The sequence below is a fragment of the Fukomys damarensis genome, unplaced genomic scaffold (genome assembly GCF_012274545.1).
Source record: "Fukomys damarensis isolate Sample0158 unplaced genomic scaffold, DMR_v1.0_HiC HiC_scaffold_11, whole genome shotgun sequence".
Lineage (NCBI taxonomy): Eukaryota > Metazoa > Chordata > Mammalia > Rodentia > Bathyergidae > Fukomys > Fukomys damarensis.
The window spans coordinates 30,299,964-30,321,176 of NW_022900923.1; the positions used below are offsets into that span (position 1 = coordinate 30,299,964).

Consider the following 21,213-nt stretch of genomic DNA (forward strand, 5'->3'; position numbering starts at 1 on the left):
TTCATAGGAAAGGAAGGAAGAATAACAAAAAATTAAAAATATTGACTACATGTAAAGATGACAGAAGTGGCCAGTTGTATTGAAACAGAACTCCCTGTTAAGGGGAAAGATAGTGAGACAGATCTTTTGCAAAGGGAAAGGGATCAAGAGCTGGGGGGAAGGGAGAGAGAGAGAGAGAGAGGAGGGAATTAGAATAAAGAAATAATTATGATGTGTTGCCAGCTCCCCACAAGGAATGTAATCAGTATGTACTGTGAACGTGTACTAATAAAAATGAAGTTTGATAATTTGAGCATAAAAATAAGTCAGTTAAAATGTTCCTAGGATTATTGTTCTTTGGGCATAAAACAGGTGAAAGAACTTTAACCACAATAATAAAATTATATGCGATAGCTAAGCAGCTGTATCATGGGCAGATGATTCTATATAAACACAGTGGGAGAGGCTTCTCACTGCTAGGAGAGGTTCCTCAGAGCCGCTGAGTGCAGAGAGAAAGTCAAGAACTTCATCCCAAACACAGGGCGGCTCCACTTTAACACTTTGTTTCATCCTCCTCCAGGCTACACAGCACCACTCCTCTTCTCCTTGGCCATAAACTACAAAATGGTGTAACATTCTCCAATAGCTCGCTAAGGGGCCACGTAGTCCCAAACCAGTATGTAATCTAACTTGTGAACCGTATGGTTACAAGCTAAAAAGTAATGAGTAGGGCAGTGTAAAAGTTTCAAACTTGGACTACACATATTTGGATTGAGGTCACTTTGATTCTCTTCCATTTCTTTTAAAATTTTATGTGAACTTAAATAAAAACATATGCACACATTCCCGTTCTATATTTTTGTCTCAATGGTGCTAATGTGGGGAAGCTTCTTTAACCTATTTAAATTCAAATTTCTAAGAGCCAATTGCTCAGGGAAGAGTTGAGAACTATCATATTTTATACTCAAATGATATTTGAATCTTGTGTCTCTTCTAGAAATCAATGAATTTAAAAAAACGTTTTCCATATTTTTTTATTCAATAACAGAAGTAATTCCATTCTCATTAGTTGGCATGGCATACTGTGCATTTTGTGCATAAAATTCATGAAGAGGGTTAATGAATCTTCCCTTTTGTGTAAGTCCATCTGGTTTACTTCCAGAGTCACCTGCAAATTTAATTCAGTTCTAGAACTCTCATTTAAAGAGAAGCAATCGGTTGCAATTTTCTCTGTGTCTTTCTAGGTGAAATATTAAAACAGTAACTTCATTTTGACAGCTACAAAAATTTTTCTCTGTGAGCTACTCAACATTTTCTTAATTGACAGGTAGTTACATGTGTGGGTGCTGTGTGATGTTTCAATGCATATACATAAAGTTTAATGATCAAACCAAGGCACACAGCTTCCTTATGATGTTCATTACCATTTCTTCGTAATGACAGCTCTCAACCTCTTCTTTCTTAGCTATCTTGAAATATATGATATGTTATTGTTAACAATTGTGTGTCTCCCATAGAATACTACACTGGAGCTTTTTCCTCCTATTTATCCATGAGTTTGTAGCCATTACCTTCTCCCTTATCAACTTCGTCCTCCTCCTCACAATTGGTACCCACTTTTCTATTCTCACCGTAGAAGTCAGTGTGTTCAGATTCTTCATAGAACTTTAGCCATACAGTATTATTCTTTCTGTACCTCGATTATTTCCAAACATAAATGTTCTCCAGGATCACCCACATTACCACAGGCGACAGGATTTACTTTTTATTGCTGAATGGAATTCCATTATGTATGTATAATAAAACTTTGGATTGCAAGCATCATTTCTTCAGGAAACATGCATGTAATCCAAAGCACTTGGAAATCTAAGCAAATTTCCCAATAGGAAATAGTGGAAATTCAGACGATTAGTTCCACAACACAGAATACAATACAAAAGTGATTAAAATATTGTAATATAATGCAAAACAATAAAGAAAATACAAAATATAAATAAAAATAAAACTAATCTGCACTTACTTTGAAAACTTTGGCTGGTGTGAGGGAAAAAAAATCAATGTAAAGATTTCTATGTAATCATGTAATATCACTTATTTATAATTTAAAAATTCTGCTTTGAAATGTTAAATATTGAATTGTTAACTGGAAAGAAACAGTCATCGATCTTATCTAAATAAAAACAATCTTAATTTAATAGAATTGTTAGATATCTGAGGGACAGAATTTAATTTTCAACAGATCATTTGGGCAAATTGATGGTTCATATCAATTTAAGTCATTGATTTGTTCCAAACACAGAAATAAAATTTATCTACATTAAGTCAATGTGCCACCTGCATTGATATACAGGTACATGTTACACCCAGACTGACTGATAGAAAGACAATATGCAGATTCTGTCAGGGATGTTTGGCACAGTGCTCACATAAATCAAGATCTATTTACCCAAAGGATAGAGAAAAGGAAGTTAGTTGATCAAGGGATCAAAGATAAATAGCTCAGTAATGACTAGGATTTTCTGGGACATATGGCATGGAGAGCTTCCTAATTCCTCACCTTGGGGCCGTCAGCTCAGATGAGCCCACTTTAGGGAATCAGGGTCACCACAATGAATGCAACAGGATTCTCGACTCAAGTGCAGCCCCACAGAAATAAAGATGGGATATTTCCACACTAAAGCTATTCAACATTTGTGCTGAGATCTCATCTTTAGTTTAGACATTATTCAATGCAGACAGACCATTTAATGGAAGAAACTCCCAGAAGATTTGGCAAATTATTTTTATGTACTATGTGTATAAACTTTCAAGAAAATAAGACTGATATTTAAAGGCACAGGTACTTTTGTAAAATTATATAACCAACAATAAAATCCTTGTATTTTTTCCCTTTACCTTTCTGGTCAAAGCAACCCAATCTAAATGTTCTCTAAGGACTTAGAGCAATGTAAATAGAACAAGGATCATTAGATAGTCAACACAGTCCAGTTACAACAAGGGAGTAATAAAAAACTCCCTTAGTGGCTTCTTACAAAAGAGCTGTTTTTTCTTTGTGATTACTTTCCTTCACTTGCACTCATTCCTCAGTACAGTGCTGACAGAGGTTCTCTCTTCAGCAAAATCATTCTGAAATTCAAACTGCTTCTATCTAGAGACCTTTCCATTCCCTAGAGTCTTATAATCTAGTTAATGAAGAAAAGCCCAGCAAGTAGAAAGCAGAGGTGATCATCACACAGGAAGTCTTATTTGGGGCATCCTAAAAGTGTCGTCTGTTATTCTTCATCCTCCAATGGGCCATGTTTCTGGCCTGAATTTAGTCACGCAAAGCCATCTGACTCCATAGGGTTGGAGAACAGTCTATTTGATGTTTCTTGAAAGAAAGAGCAACATGTCACTTGCCACATTGGAACTGGTACAGGCTAAAGCCTCAGACATCCCTGGGAATGAAGAAAATGTTAGAAGAGACACAGAGTCAATCTTTTAGAAGTAATACATAAATATGAAAACATATCTGCTGCTAATGCAATTAGTATGCTACTATATCTGCTACTAATGAAATTTCTCAAATCATAGGGTGAATATGGTCATTGTTAAATTACCAGGCATTTTCATAATATTTATGTATATTGTCTTCCTTATTTTATTCTATGATCTCAGTTATTTTGCTGATTTTATTGATACCCATTTTTGAAGAGGTTAAAACAATTTGTCTAAAAATATAAAATTTTTAAGATCATGGATTCTCCAAAATATAAGGGGGAAAGCCCATGAAAAGCAGCGAGAGGGAGAGGGAGAGAGAAGGAAATTTGAGAACAGCAAATCAACCAATGGATATATTGGTAATATTTGAATTTAGGCTGTTCTAGGAGATTAGCAAGAAAGAGATGAGAGGGGTGAGAAAAGGTGCACATACTTATCTTTGCCTTAAGCTTTTGTACATCAGGCTAAATGACAGGCATATATATGTGACTCATCAAGATGTGATATGCAGGATAATAAAAAAATAGATGTCAGTACTTACATCCGTTAAGCCTGCAGATATGTTAGATTTCAAGGTAAAAAATATTTCTGTTTCCACTGGAATTAAGGTTGCTACTTTTGTGGTTAATTTTACAGATAACTCAGACAGGCCAGGGACCCAGATATTTAGTCAAACATGAGTCTGCATGTTCTCTGAAGGCATTTTTTAGATGCAGTTATATCTGCACACATTGAGGAAAGCTGATAACTTCACGTAATGTAAGTGATACTTATGAAATCAGTTGAAGGCCTTTACTAAGAAAAGGTCACAGTCCCCAGAAAAAGAGAGAATTTTGCCCTCGGGCTGTTCTCAGACTGGAAACACAGCATCAACTCTTGCTGGGGTTTTCAGATCATTGGCCTGGCCTGCAGATTTCAGATTTGTTAGCCTCCACAGGATATGGAATAATTCCTTCAACTTAATTCCTCCCGTTACTGCACACATCCTACTTGTTATGTTTATCCAGTAAACCATAATTAATACAGTAATCTGTTTGTTTTAAAACTAGGGAAATTATTGCAAATTATCTGGATGTTATAAATATAATCACAAGGGTCTTTAAAAATGGAAGTAGTGAGAGTTGAAGGGAACTGTGAGTCCAGGAGATGAATCAAGATGTAAAAAAGAACCAATCTAACCTTTCTGTCCTTGGAAACAAGAGTAGTAATCCAAAAGCCAAGTATCTCTCTAGAAGATAGAAAAAAATAAAAATTCATATTTTCTTGTAGGACTTCCAGAAAAGCAAACAATACACAGACAAAACTAACTTGTGATACCTTAGATCATGTTGGTATTTGTTTTCTTTTTATTGAGTTTATTGGTACAATCCAAGTATACAGTACAGTTACATTCATTATTGGGGTCTTGTACCTTTACATAATAGGTCTTGATTCTCATTTTTTCCCCTTGTCCCTGCCCTCCCTTCACCCTCTCCTCCCCTCCCCATTTACAAACACTTTATTTCCATTTTTTCAATTTCTCATATTTTTCCTCTCCCTTATTACCTTTCTCCACCCTTCCCACTTTCCCTACACCTTTAGCTCTTTACTTCCTATTTCACATTATTAACTATCTCATTAGGATCCTGTGTACTATTATATTCACACCAGAGAAACTATTCGGTATTTCAGTTAAAGAGATCTCTGTATGAACATTAAAAATAGGGAATCCTAAAATAAAACTAAAAAGGAAAGTAAAGGAGAAAAGGCAAAGATGTAAGATTAAAATAATCCTTAATTCTGGAGATGAAAATGGTCCCTTAACATATTTAAATTGCTTCTTGTTCTTGTAGTCTTATCTTATTTTTTTTCATTATTTAGAGAATACTTTATTATTCTGTAATCAAATCCATGTAGATATGACCTTACATATTTAGTATGATGTGTTCCCCTGTACAAATGGAAAAAAAAAATACCATTTCTAGACCAATATGGCTGTTCATTTCTGTACAATGCCAACTCAAAACAGTAAATTGGGATAACTTTTTCAAAAGTTGACAGCACCGTTAAAGTTTCCCAAAATTCAAATTATATGTATATATATATCTATATCTATAGATATAGATATAAATATAGATATTTATATTTATATAAAAAGACCAATAATAGCAGTACATTATGCATCAATAGCAGCAACAGCTTTTTCAGGTTCTGCAGTCATCTGAACAAAATTATAGACATTCAACACATTGCATTAAAAAAAAAACCAAAGAAAATAATATCCAGAAAACAGCAAAATTCTGTTGCTGTTGTGGTACCTGGCACCATTTTTTTTTTATTAGCATCTTAATCATCATCTGGAAAGAGAACATTCTAGAGTAATATCATTAAATGTAGCTCTGATAAAGCACAGTCCCTACGATGTATCATAAAGCAGGTACAAGATATTTTACATTCATGGAGGTATGATACAGTACTGTCCTACATCAATAATACTAGAATCAGTTTTGGTTTGAAATTTGCTTTGTCTGCAAATAAGATTGCTATCCCTGCTTTTTTCTGGGCATGGTGGTATTTTTGTGGGGTTTTAATTTTTAGCATTATAGGAGAGTGAATTTGTGTTGTTTCAAGCCACTAAATTCATGGTTAATTCATCGAGGAGTGAATGAAAAGTAATATATTGCATTACTCATGTGTGAATGCAGAGGTGTTTTGCTATATCAGAAATACCTTCATTTAAAAAGAAAGTATAATTTCCAGATAGTATTTGAGTATATATATTATTGAGTGCTATGGGAGAATTAGAATGAAATATCTAGTGTGTTTTCCATTATTGGATTCCTCTTCATTTACTGCTAACAATCCAGCTGTGTCTGACGAAGTAGAATATGATTTTAAGGTGCCTTCTATCAAGCGACTCGATCATTTCACATCTTGTATTCTAGTAGACGTCAGTAATTACATTAAGGGCTATGTACTCCTGAACATGAGCGATCTAATCTGATGTATTTACACTGTGGCCAGGTAATTATGAAACCCTTGATCAGTGACAATGGACAGGGAGGAAGAACATAAAGAAGCTGTTATCGATTTTTAAGTGTGCATAGAAAGCCTTCCTGGTTCAATTACTACGGGGCTCACTTAGATTTTAGAGGCCTCATTCTTACAGGGCTGAGTAATCAGGAAAGAGAGGTCATTGAATTATTAAAAAATTAAAGATATATAGTAGTATCTGTACTTCAAATAATACAGGGATATTGCTTAAAAGAATTTTAGAATTTTATGCTCTGATTTTTGTGGTGTGCAGTTAAAATAAACCTAGAGTTTAATGGTGAAAATGTAAATTAATGCCCATCTGAGCAAGTTGGCACATCCCTATAATCATAACTGCTTAGGAGGGTGAGACAGGAAGAGTGCAAGTTTGAATCGTCTGGCAACCTAGCTACTTAGCCTGACCCTGTAAGTAAATACAGACGTACATACGCGCATGCATATGGAAAAGAAAAAAATGGAAGAAACCAAAGGTGGGGAGGCAGGCTGGGGATGGCGCTTTTTGTAAAATCTCCCAGTTCAATCTTTAGTACTGAAAAAAAAAGCTGAATATTATGGGAGAGGTTTGAGCAGAGAAAGTTGTCTTACTGTATTGTTATTGTACTGTTATTACTGAATTAACAACATCATGATAATTGTTCAAATGCCAGCTGTAATTTTAAAACTGATGTGCATGAAGAGTGCATATTTACTCTTGCATTGTAGGCATTGAACCTTGTTGGATCCGATTCTTTCTTTTCTTCATCCTTTTTTCCTCCTCTTTGTTCACCTGAGTTTAGTTTTTTGAGACAGGATCTCACTACCTAGTCCAGACCTGCTTGAATTTATGTACTGGAGACTGCCTTCGAAGACTCCATCATATGCTTTACATCCCCAATGCTAGGATTTCAGGTGTGTGCCCTTATGACCCACCAAACTTTGATTCTTGTGTCCTGACCTCTGAGCATGGCACTTTGCTTAGAGATTGACATGTATTATGATACTTGATTCTTGCTATAGACACCACAATAACCTTTTAATTTTTAAAGGAGAATTTTATCAGTAAATGCTGGCAATGCATAATGATTACATTCATTATGGGGAATTGGTCTGGGTACAGAAAACGTCTCAATTCCTTTTTCCTTCACCTTTCCTTTTTTATCCTCATTTTTAAAAAATACACAGTCTTGGTTGCATTTCTAAATCACTTTATAGTATGAATCACAGAGTTTAGATTTGAACTCAGATTCATTGATACCAATTGTTTGCTCTTTAGACGTTATGTTCTATTTAGCAGAGTCTAGATCTGTAGAAATTGTAGAAATGTATTTCAAGAAGAGGAAATGACTGTAAATGTCTTAGCTATAAGGAATGGCTTTAAAATTAAGGTGGACATTAGAGGATAACTCAGAGAAATGAAAGGAGATGAAATTAGAGAAATAAAAACACAAGAATTATTTTATGAAACCAGAAATTTGAATTGGGGGAGGCATTTTGAAAGTTCACCTACTGTACTGCATAGAAAAAAAAAAAAAGAAATAAGGAAGTACCAGAGTATGTGGAGCTACTGTAGAGATCATATAACAGTAATGTGACCTGATTGAAAGGCACTGCTGAACTATTTGGTGATAATCATGCAAGAGAAGTAAAGATTACAGATCCAATAAAGTAGAAAACATAGTTCTAATAGTCACTTGACAGTAACACATATTTGAAAATGTAAGGTCAAGGAAAGGGCAGAATTTGTCTTTCATGGAATAGTAATGGATAGAAGAGAAAGAATTCTGGGAGGAAAAGATGAAACACTGTTTCAAAACACCAAATTGAGCTACTTTTGTAAAATCCGAGAGAAGGAGATCTGTTGGTTGCGAGTGTAATCAAGAATCATGATTGTCCCTGCCTAGATTTAGAGATCTCAAGAGGATTAGTGAGGCACATTTCTGGGTATGCTAGGCACGTCCGTGGGGTGTTTTCAGAGAAATACACCCACTCGATGAGATGACACGTTGTATCCTGAGCGTCAGGCATGATCCAATCAGCTTGAAGCCCAGATGAGATTTGGCCCACCCTTATCAAGGCCCATTCTGCTTCAGTGAGTGTGCTCTTTGCTCCCGCCACCGCTGTGGATATCTGCCATGGTTCAGATTGAAAACGTCCCCCCAAATCCTCACATGTTCAGTGTGGGGCTTTGGGGAGGTGATTCGATAATTGGGACACTGTAGCTGCTTTGCTGTTAGGAGGCGGGGCCTGGTGGGTGGTGGGTCACTGGGTCAGGACCTCGAAGGCTGTGTTCTCGTCCCTGTCTCCTCCCTTTGCTCTCTGCTTTCTGGTTGCCATGGAATGAGCAGTCTTCCTCTTCATGGCGCTTCTACCACGCTATTTCTGCCTTGGAATCAGATGACAAGGAATAAGTACACTGAAACTATAAGACAAAATAAATCTGTCTTTAATTTGTGAGTGATGGGTATTGTGTGGTAGCCATGAGAAAAGTGCCTAAAACAACCAACTGTAGTTTATTCAGTCGTTCAACACAGATTCATTTCAGTAACTCTACAGGGACGCCTTCAGTCTCAGACTAGCACTGGATTTTTGATTCTTCTTCCTCTGAGGCTTCCAACCTCTTGAACTTAGTAGCTACTAGATCCTTTCTGTTCACCATTCAAATGGCCATTGTAACCGTTCCCACTGTTGCTGATCCTGTAAATGTACGAACAAACCCCTAGCATATCGATACAGTATCCCATAACATGTTCCATTAAGTTTATTTTTCTAGAGGACCCTAACCAGTGCAGAGGGATCCAAATGAGTAACTTAGCAGTATGTAGACTGTAAGTGGGGCAAGAGTTCAGATGAGAATACTCACGTTATATGAGTGAAGAGAAGAAGTGTCCTGAAAAGAGACTGTGAAAAAAGATAAACTGCTCAATGAAAATGAGAAAAAGAGCCCTGAGATAGAAAGCAAACTCCTATTTGAATCATTTGTGGCATCATAGATCAACCTGGAAGAAATTGTATTACGTAAAATAAGTCACAAATGCAACAATGACACGATCTCAAATAATACATCAGAATACGGAAGATTGGTCTAACACAACATAAACACAATGTGGTTTACAGAGACTGTGAGGAGTAGGGGGACGGCAAAGTGAAGACAGTGGTCAGTGGGTACTAAGTTATAATTAGCAAAAATGAGAAGCTCTTTTTTGCCATTTCATATTAGGGTGGATATAGGTAACATTAAATATTTCAAAAAGGTAGAATAAGGAATGTTGAACATTTCCTCTAAATCAAACAGCAAATATTTGAAGAGATAGGCATCTTTAATGTTAACATTATACAATGTATACAAGTAATGAAACATTGCATATTGCCCCATTAACATGTGCAATATTTTTAGGTATCAGTTAAAATATATATACATATATTTTTTGGTACCGGAGATTGAACTCAGGTCTTTGTGCTTGCAATGCAGGCGGCAGGACCACTGAGCTAAATCCCTGGCCCTAAAATATAAATTTGAATTAAAGAACATAAGAAATTTTGCTAGGGTACATAAAAGCAAAGGCTTGAAACTGCTCCAATTTATAACATTAGAGAAATTTCAATTTTTGATGTAATAATGAAACAGTCCAGTAGAAGAGACATTTGGAGAAAAAAGTTCAGAAACAAAAGCAAATATGAGATTAGAATACGAGGTAAGTATTTACTATAAGTATTTGTCATCCTTCTACCCTAAGAGTAAGTCTCAACAACACACATTAAAAATATATTAATCATAGGTGGCTTTCAAAGTAGGCCAATGGATTAACTTTTCCTTAAATATTATGTAAATAACATAGGATAATAAACACAAAGACCAAACACTTAAGACAAAATTCATGTAAAATCAATTAAAATAACTTTAAATATTGTTAATATTTCAAAAAGCTAAAAATAATTACTAAGTTCTACAGTTTGAGTATTCCTCAAGCTTAATTTCAAATTGAGTTTTACTTTGTGCAAGAGGTTTTTCTTAACCAGTTTCTCAATTGTCAAAAAGCCATCTAGAAAGTGAAGTCTACTTTATCACCTTGAGACAGCAGGTTTCAGAATTAGCAGAGTACTTACAGAAAAACGTCAGGATGAGAGGACACATTATGATTACGTTGATGAAATAGTGAGACTGCATTTTATGTATGTTTAAAAATGTATAAAACATAAAGATATAGGGGGAGTGGGAAGGGTAAGAGAAGGAAAAGAAAAAATACGAGAAAATGAAGAAATGGAAACAAAGTCTTTGCAAATAGGGAAGAGAGGAGGGGGTGAAGGCAGGGCAGGGGTATGGGGAAAAAATGAGAACCGAGACCTGTGATGTAAAGGTACAGCATCCCCATGATGAATTAACTGCACTGTGTACCTAAAATGTACCAATAAACTCAACGAGAATAGGTCTCGGGCAGGCTCCAGCCTCTGCCTGCAACTTTCTTCAGCAGTGCAAAAAGTAACCCTGCAGCAAATGCTTCAGACGGCATCCTGAAAAACTGAGGTATTGGATAAAAGGTTTTTTGTTTTTGTTTTTGTTTTTTCCTAGGAATAATGAGACCTGGAGCTTGTTTTCTACTTTCGTTGCCGTAAACCAAGGGGAATGAATGTACGTGGGACTGTGGTGACCACGGTAACTGAAAACATCACAACCAGCGCTGTGTGAGGCCTCCCTTTCCTCACATCCCCCGTGACACTCTTTCCTGACATTAACCATCTCTACTACGGTGAGATTTTGATTTTTATACTCTTGAAAATTAGTGATTCGGAGAATATTTCCAAATGCCTGCAAAAATTTGTGTGTCTTATTTTGCTAAATTTCTGTTAAATTTTTTGCTCCTTTTAAATTAAAATTTTCTGTATTTGTTATTGAGCTTTTCAGTTGTTTATGTATATTTTAAATTAACACCTCTTGAAATGAATATTTTACAGGTGCTTTCATCTATCACATAAGTTTTTACTTTACAGGTGATTTTCATTAACTTTGAGAAGTAACTGTATTTGTGTCTCTGTCCTTTTGGAGTCATATCTCGCAAAACTGTGCCCTGTCCAATATCTTGAAGTATTTCCCTTATGTTTCCTTCTAATTGTTGTAGAGTTTCAGTTTCTATATGTAAGTCTGTTATCCATCTGTAGTTCATTTTTATATATGGTGAAAGATTGGGTTCTAGCTTTATTCTTTTGCATCTGGTCATTCGATTTATCCAGCATCATTTACTGAAGGTATTTTCTCTAATTTGTGTTATTTTCATCATTGTTGAAAATCTGTTGGCTGTAGATGGGTGAATAAATTTAAATGTTGTATATTCTTTTCTAGTTTTATATATTTTAATTTTTATGCCAATTTAAAATTTTTGAATAGGTTTATAAAATTTGAAAATATATTTGTTCTTTCTTGTGTTTGTAGATCCTATTTCCTTAAAAACATTTGGAAATGTATTGTCATACCAATCAAACTAATAAATACAACCAAAATTAGATACCTTATTAATCAGTCAATAACATAGTTGAATTTCTCTGCCTTCATATTCTAGCTTCCTGTGCTTTATAATAATCAGATAACTAGAGGAAGTAACTTTAAACTTTTTGTCCAGGAGGCTCTCAAAATATTAGTAGCTTATCTGTAATGTATGTGTCCCAGTGATTACACACAATTCATTTCTAATTGATTGTGCTTTGAAAATGACTGCCTGTGATGCATATCCTGCCAGACTTGATGATAATCTTCTGGTTGGTTCCAGGAATATGATTGACTTTTTTTTTTTTTTTGTCTGTGGGGGGATCTCTCAACAGTTTGTTAAAAGTGCATCACTGACTTCAACACTGTCATAGCACCTACGGCCTCCACTATTTGTTCACTATGAAAGTGACTTCTTATATAATTGTGAATATGCAGTTTGCATTATGATTACAGAAAAATTCAGTTGTATGTCGGGACCATTACTAGGCTGCATTTATATCCAGACATATTGTTCATCTATAAAACACATGAAGAATGTTTTTGAGGACACATTTTGGACAACTAGCCAAAATATTCCCTAAAATGCTAAAGTTAAATAACGTAATTTTAAAGGTATTAAATTTTAAAAGTGTAGCAGCTTCATAAAAGAAGCGGGCACAATTTGTATCAGTTCTCATACTGTTTTCTCCAGAAGACTCACTGGCTTCTTTCTGACATAAAACTATCTAACACCGGGAGATACGGTTGGAAAGAGATTTGAAGAGCAAACGTCTCTCAGATGATATAACACTTCTTCAGTTTACAAGCGGTGCAGTCCTATTGAAATAGTGTTGATGTGGTGATTAAATTAAATGAGATTAAGCATATAAAGTGCATATACATAGTAAAGGCTTACTTAATGCTTGCTGTTAGTTATATTAATTGTGGCATTCCACCAGCTATAGGCAGGATTGCACAGGAGGAACACAACTGGATTGAAGTTGAAATGCAATAAACCAAAAATCTAGATCTTCCATTAACATGAAACTGTTAAGAGAGTCTAAGAAAGCAGCTAGGATCTTCTGGACTGCTTTTGTAAGTTTTTAGAAATACAAATCATTAGCATTTGTGTCAAGTTAAAATTTTCTTTTTATATTTCTCACTCCTAGTTATGATCATTAATTTTTAATGTGATTATATTTAGTTCTTCATTCCTCAAACCAGAAGCTGTGGATTACTTTTGCCCCCCCCAAAATTAATAGAGTTCAAATTTTTAAAACTTTATCTCTCTACTACCTGTTCACTCTGTATTAGAATAATAGAAAATTTTGATTTTATCAGAAAGATTCAAAATCTACTTATGTGCTGTATTTGCAGGGAACTAAGTTTTACCTAATAGAGGTCATATGGATTCTTCTTAAACTCTTGAACTTGCTTGTGATCAGGAACAATGGCTATTATGCTTTCAGTTTGTTCCAATAAACACCCCTGTAACTGGAACAGAAGACAGCTGAGTAGTATTTAGGAACTTAGCACAAACTTCCTTCCCCATTGCTATTTACTCTGTACAGAATAATCAGTTTTTCAGTTCTTCATATTTTCTCTATATTAGTGCCCTGTCTGAGGACTAGCTGGCAATATTTTCCATATTTTCCCCTTCTGTAAGATGTCTCTGTATGTTTTTAGGTGTTTCTTTTGCTCTGTAGATATTTTTTAATTTGTTATGGTATCATTTGTACATTGACTGTTGAATGTTCTTTCAGTGCCAACTTTGATTTTTTTATCTGTCCTGTCATGAATGACCCTTTGAGATTAGGTATGATGGTGTTACACATGAAACAATGACTCAATTTCAGTTGTGTTTTTATCTGTGCCAACAGAAAAATACTATTTTGAATGAACACCAAACATATTTAATGATATATCAATTTTTACCTTTAAAAATGACATAAAAGTGAAGTAGGAGTTAATAAATTTTAATTAGATGGAACTTCCCTAATTTTAGACCAGTTAGACAAAAGTAAAGATCAGTAAGCATGTCAAAAAAGCAGCAAACTTTGGCAATTTATGAGGTAATATTTGGATTTAAGTAAAGAAAACAATGACACTTTTATTATATTGTACAAAATACTATCAATATATATTTATGGTTTTGTCTAAAACATATTTCAAAATCCACAGGAAAAATACTGGTAATATATAGTTCTAGAGAAAGATGCTGTTGAACTGAAAAGCCAAAGGGTTTGATATATTTAATTTTAATGAAAAGAAAGAAAAAGGACTTAAAAAGACTAAGACTGTAATAGTGAGCAAAGAGTCCCTGTCACCATGGAAAGTTTTTAAACCTTATTGTAATGAGTTCCAATTTAAATTCTTGTATTTAAAAATTGCCATAGATTGCTCATACTGATAATGTATAAGAATACACACACACAATATATATATATATAGGTATATATATATACATACACGTATATGTATATATACCTATATATATAGTGTGAGATGAACAAATCAAATTCACATTGATATTGTTTCACGCATTTTTCAATGTGCTAAAATATTTTAAGTATACTCTCAGCAATTTTTGACAATGCAATACATTTTAATTAATGTCCATCACCCTTCTATGTAATGACCTCCAGAACCTTTTCTTCCTATGTAATTGTAATTTTCAAACCTTTCAGTCAATATCTTCTTATTTTGCTTTCCCCTCCAGCCTGCGGTAACTACCATTCAGATTTCTGCTTCCGTGAATTTGACGGTTGTTGTCTCCACATATAACTGACACCATGCAGTATCTTTCAGTCTCGCTTGTTTCACTTAGCATAATATTCTACAGATCCATCCATATTTTCTCAAATGATATAATTTCCTCATTTTTGACTGAAAGTTTTTTACCGTACATATAAACACTTTGACTTTATTCATCCAGTGACTGTGGCAGTATTTTTCCTGTGGATTTTGATCTATGTCTTGGAAATGGCTAGACATAGTGGTGCATGCCTATAATACCAGCACTCAGGGGCTGAGACAGGAAGGCCCTTGTTAGTTCAAGGCCAGTTTGAGTTCAAAGCTAGCCTAAAATACATAGTGTGACCCTTTTAAAAAAATTGAAAATTGGCACCAAATTCAATGATTTCAAATTCTCAGGCCCAGATCTTGAAATCACTCACTATCCACCTCTTTCTTTTACACATCGTTGTACTTGTGTGTGGTCTCAGCTATCTCTATCATACATATGGGGAAACTGAACACTTATCCCTAACCCATTCGAAGTCAGCCACACCTCTCACTCAAACTTCCTTAAAACAGTTCCTCTGCTATCACAATGCTGCCCTAACTAGATGATTCACACAGTAGACAAATTATATTATTAAGTGTGACAGATCATGTCACTCCTGACTCAGTTTCTTCCAAAGACTTCTCATATACTTTTGTCAGAAAGGCATGTACCCTTCTTAGTATGTTTGACTTCTCTGCACTGTTCTCCAACCACCCCTCTCAATGGGTAGGAAATAATCCTTCCCATGCCCCTCTGTCTGATGGGCACCAGCTCATGCTCTTTGTGTGATTCCTTGAGGACAGTGCCTATGTCCTCTTTTCCTACACAGTCCTTGCCCTGTGCCCGCACTGCTCACTGTAAATATAAACGACTTTGCATCTTCTTTCTATTCAGGCCTCTGCTCAAATGTTCAACAATCAAATAATGACCCTTCCTACATCACCTCCCACAGCTACATTTTATGTTTCCTTTATCCTACATTCAACTATTTGCTTTCAAAATAGTTTATATTTATTTTTCTCTGTGTTTCTCATTAAATTCTCATGAAAGCTTCTATTGCCTCATAATAAGGAACACTGAAAGTGAGTTCAACGTGATGATCCTTCACTTTTGTCTACCATTACAATCACCAACATAAAATATAATAAAGGAATATTTACTAACATAATTCATCATACACATCCACCCTGTTATGCATTTTTCACATTATGTTTTAATTTGCAATTGTTTCATATTTACTAAAATTTTACAATCATTTATTTGGCAAATTAACAAAATGAAAAAATTCAAGTTATAACTGTCCACCATATTTTGAATTGCGGAGTTTATCAGATATACATATATAACAGGTGTATAAACTGGTCTGATTGCAAATTCATTTCTCTATTTGTAAAATAGAGCAGAATATATTCTTAAATTTAACAGTAGAGAACTTTGAACATTGAAAATTAATCACTACCATGCATATTAAGTGCTTAGCATAGCACCTAGCAGAAAAATGTCTTAATAGATGTTCATAATTCGTATGTAGCTATTTTACACTAGGCAAACAAATGTACATAATGTATTAAATTTGAAAAATATCAAAATAAAAATAACAGTCTTGCCATGAGAGATTTAAAATATTAATATATTGTATTATTGGAAGTACTTGTGTGTCTAATCACCAGGTTTACTTTGAGCTCGTGCTGCCATCAATAAAATCATAATAAATACCATATTTTAATCATAACCAGTATCATAATTTATCACAAATCCTCTCAGAAAATTTACAAATCAAAGTAGTTTTAATTCCTGGATGAGAAAATTAAAAATAGTATGACAAATGATCACTTTTGTGATAGCGTAGGAAAGTAAAGTCTAATAGAAATATTACTAAGTATTTTTAAAGTCATGTTAAAAACCACAAATATCACAGTCTTGAACATAAACAGCTCATTTTGTAGCCACTGCAAATTTTGACTCTACTTTTTTTAACTCTGCTTTATCTATTCATTGAACGTTTAAAATAATAAGCATGTAGATGTTATTGTAAATAATACATTTTATGATAATACATTAAAATAATACAAATATTACAAACAATACATTTGACATTTTTAATGCCAAAAAATCGAAGGCACTGATATCTGAAAAGATTGACATTATAAGTGCTCCTCTCAGCTATAATGGCATTAAATATATTTAGATAATTACAAATGCTAAAAGAGAGAGTAACTATAATTTCTTGGTTTTACGAAAATTATAAGAATATTTTCAGATAATTATTATCTGAAGTTGGAAATAGGAAAAAAGATTATTTTCACGGAGATGATGACAGTTTACAATAAAAAGATGCGTGATTTTGAATAACACACATTAGAGAAATGACAGCAGAGGGAAGAGATACAGTAACCTAGACATTAATTGAAAAGACCTAGACAGTTTTCTTTATATTTAGGAAAATACTGAATTTTTATAGATCTAAAAGAAATCCAAATTAGGCCGTGTTTTCAGATAAAGGATCAAAGTTGCGAACTTACTGGAAAATAGCAAGTGTAGCCTTATTGAGGTATACGTATCTCCCAAATGATTCCTTGACATTTTTATATCATTAGCCTTGTGCTTCTTTTGTATCTTTTCTATTATTCTATAGAAATGTTGAAAACACTGCTCAACATATTTTGTGTGTTTTACAGTGAACACAGATAATTGTTTTTCCAAAATGTCTCATTCTTTATTATGAATGTCTATCAGTACATGTTTGGAGCGTATAACAAGTGTATTTACCATGGGGAGTTGCTACGTGGATATAATAAATTGTAATTCTTTTTCCATCTCTCGCTGCGCATTCCTCCCTGTTCCAATTCTTTATCCCCTTCCCTTTGAAACAGTTCTCCTTCCACGTTCTATTTGATTCTTTTTAAAAACTTATTTCCCTTCGTTCCCATAGTCTCCACCTTGTTTCCCTTCCATTGAAAAAATATTTTACTTATGTAACTGTATATTTTTTCAGAGTCAATAAAATATATCATAGCTCACCATTTCTTTTCTTATTAAAGATAAAGCATTTCACGGTGTAGATTACCTTTGAACTCATTAATATGATATATTTTTGATATGGGGTAATTGCAGCTATAAATTCTTTCATATATGATTGAGTAGTATTAAATAAAATAAATCTAATTTTCTAGACTAAAATTCTTTTTTATTTTCTTCAAATATTATTCCAGCCTCAAAACATTTTATATCATTTGCCTAAATCTCTTCATGCACAACAAAAACAAAATCTGTTATGATAAGAAAATCATTGTATCTGAAGCATAACCATTCTAGATACAACTGACAGATGATAGCTACTATCCATTAAAATAGTTCATTATGATTTACTACAAAAATATATAATCTTTTTTATATACTTGATTTGCTTTTCAATCAACTATTGAAAGCAAATGGAAGTCTTACCATTATGTTATAAACTCAAACCAAGGAAATAAGAACCAGACAAAGGAAGGGATGATGTAAGCATGATAGAAATTATGAGTTTGATAAATTACAAGTATGACAAAAGCAAATAATAAAGACTAGTAAGAGGTTTAAAAATTTCAACTTATTTCGTGTGCCAGCCTTTTCAAAAAGTGTAACTGTAGCAACTTCGCTATCGAGAGGATATTCAAAAGAAAAAAAAAATTAGTTTGCTAAATATAGGTTAAAATGAAGATAAGCAAATTCACACATATATATTTTTAAACATAACCATCTGAAATGCATATTCATTAGAACTAATTCATCTAACTCCAATCACATCTTATTTTAAGCTCACAAGCACTTGCAATTTTTGCCTTTATTATGGAGGAAAGAACAATCACATTAGAGAGCCTTGTCATTCTCCCCGTAATGAGTTTAATATGACATTTTGGAAAGTACTTTGCTGTGAGTAGAATAGCAATGCTGATTTTACATTTCAAAAGATGCTTCAAAACACATACAGTGAGAACAATTTCCTACAGAGATTTTATTTTTCCACCCATTCCAATTTGAATGTGAGTTAAATTCTAAATTATAGTAATTGTGAACTGTTTGCATGTTACTATAAAGTTTCAAATTGTGAGCTAGGCCTTATCCCAAGAGCAGAATCTCATCAATAGAAAATAATTTTCTAAGCTGCTATTATTGATTTTATTCCACCATATTTACTCTATATTCATAGCAAATGTCAACAATTATGCATTAAATCAGAAGAGTATTAAAATGAACACAATTGTTATAGTCTAGTCATACTGAGCAAAAAATTTCTCATTCGTTTAACCTTTTTAAACTATCGTGCCTAGTTCTAGAGGTAAAGCATGTGTGGATACTTACTTAAGGACATTTTGAGGAAAACAAAAGAGAAGAGTATCTAATTTAGTAGTTGGTTTCAGATCAATATTCATCGGTACTTTCCATCCTAAAGCTCCTTCATGAAACTGAAAATATCATGTTATAAAATAAGATGGCATTAAGCAATGTCACAGCAGAATTTACACTAGATAATATTCACTGGGTAAAGAAGACTATACTCAAGCTCTTAAAACAGAGGAGAGAAAAAGTAAGTCAGAATTGACTTCAGTTAAAACATTTGGCAGAAGAGATTTTAAGAGCAGAACCGGGAGGGAGTGTCAGGCCATCTGACTTGACTAATTTTCTTACACAAATGTAAAGCTAGTCTCACATATTCAAGGTAGGAGCAAGGTGTCCTCTAAAATTAAGCTCTTTTCTCTCACGGAGAGTGGGCAATACGTGTGTTTTTGTTTTGAATGAATTTGTTTCTCAGGTCCTGTGGAAAGACAATGGGTTGAAGGTTTGATGCCTAGCTGATAATGTTATTGGGAGGTGGTGAGACTTTATATATTGAATTTATTGAAAGGAAATTATGTGACTCAGTATCCTTGAACAAGATGCTGAGAACCCGTTATCTCAGCCTTCTAGCTACAGTGATGAAGTCAGGTGTATTCCACCTTGCACCTCATGTTGATGTTCCGCCTCACCACAGGTGATAAAGCTGAAGAGCCATCCTGATATGGAACGAAATCACTGATACTATTATTTCCTCCTTTCACATTGCTCATCTCAGGTATTTCATTAGAATTATAGAAAGATGACCAACCCTGTAAATTTGTTCTGCAAGGTAGATTTAGTGCTATGATTGCATAAGGCAATTTTGTTCAAAAGCCTTTGAGATGGCTTTTGGGAGGAGTTTTGAAAAATTTCTAGAAGCAGACTGGAGAAAGCATAGAACATTGAAAATGGGACTTCACTGTCAAACTCGCAATGCTGGTAGGAACAGAGACAGTAACGGCCAGGCTCATATGCTTTCAAAGAAAAATGAGGGATTTGGTGGGAATTTGACTGGAGATCATTTTTATTATATTCTGGCAAAGAACTTGGCTACCTTTTGTTTATCCTCCAAAGCTTTGCTGGAAGCTAAGTTGAAAGGGAAATAGTAACAAAGATGGCAGAAGATAGCTTGACATTTAGGCAGTAGTATGGACAATCAGGATAATAAATTTGAAAAAGTGGATAAAATATCTTCTTTTATTGCAAACTTAATGTGACAAATGTATTACTCAGGGTTAAAAATGCTAGCTTTGGTCCAGGGATGTAATTCAGTGGTTCCATTGCCTGCCTCATAAAAGCAAGGACACGAATTTGATCCCTGGTACAAAAAAGTGCTAGCTTCTCTAATGATGTAAGAGTTTTAGTGGCTCAAAACAATAAAGATTCATTTCTGAAAACAAAGAAAATTTAAAATAATCTATAGTGGCTCTGCATTTGTCTGTAATTATAGCTCATAGTGCCTATATTGGGAACCAACTATGTTCTTTTTCTAAAATGGTCTTTCTTCCAGGTATTTGTAATTCTACTTTTATTATTATGTTGTAACTTCATTCCGGTGTCATCCTTTTTATATTATACTACTCCAGAACCAGTGATCTTTTTTACCTGGACTTTTTGACTTTTTAACATACAATATAAACTATACTACAGTTATCGATAATTATTTACATCGTCCTATTAGAGTGCAGATGTTCTAGAGAGTGAAGCTTTTCTTCCTGGTTTATTCACGAGTATTTTCTCAGGTGTGGAATAAATATTTGTTGAATTACTGTCCTCTCCTGACACTTCATGGATATTGAACCTAGAAGTTCAGGCCACTCATGCTGTAGTTTGTATTTTGACTCTTCCCCAAAGACCTAAATATTAACGATATTGGTCTCCAGGGTGACACTAATTGGAATTGGTGGAACATTTAAAAAATAGGGGCCAGCGAGAGACCTTTAGTTCATTGGGAGTTTCCACTCTAAGAAGATTGTGGGACTGAGGCCTCTCTCTCTCTCTCTCTCTCTCTCTCTCTCCCCCTTGCTCTCTTTCTCTGTAATGATAAATTCAATTTTGTTCTGCCTCATGCTTCATCTATAGCATGAAGCCCCATCGTGGGCCAAAAGCAACAACCCCAAACAGTTATGAACAAGGTCCTCCA

At 34.2% G+C, this 21,213-nt stretch overlaps 1 long non-coding RNA gene across 1 annotated transcript in view; it reads left to right on the forward strand.

Moving 5' to 3' along the window:
• Positions 1–6,793: 6,793 nt before the first annotated feature.
• Positions 6,794–21,213, forward strand: part of LOC117285590 — a 39,823-nt gene continuing 25,403 nt past the window's right edge. The window contains exons 1-2 of the long non-coding RNA XR_004516659.1: positions 6,794–6,897; positions 11,039–11,216. This is a non-coding gene — a long non-coding RNA (uncharacterized LOC117285590). The remainder of the gene's footprint in view (positions 6,898–11,038; positions 11,217–21,213) is intronic.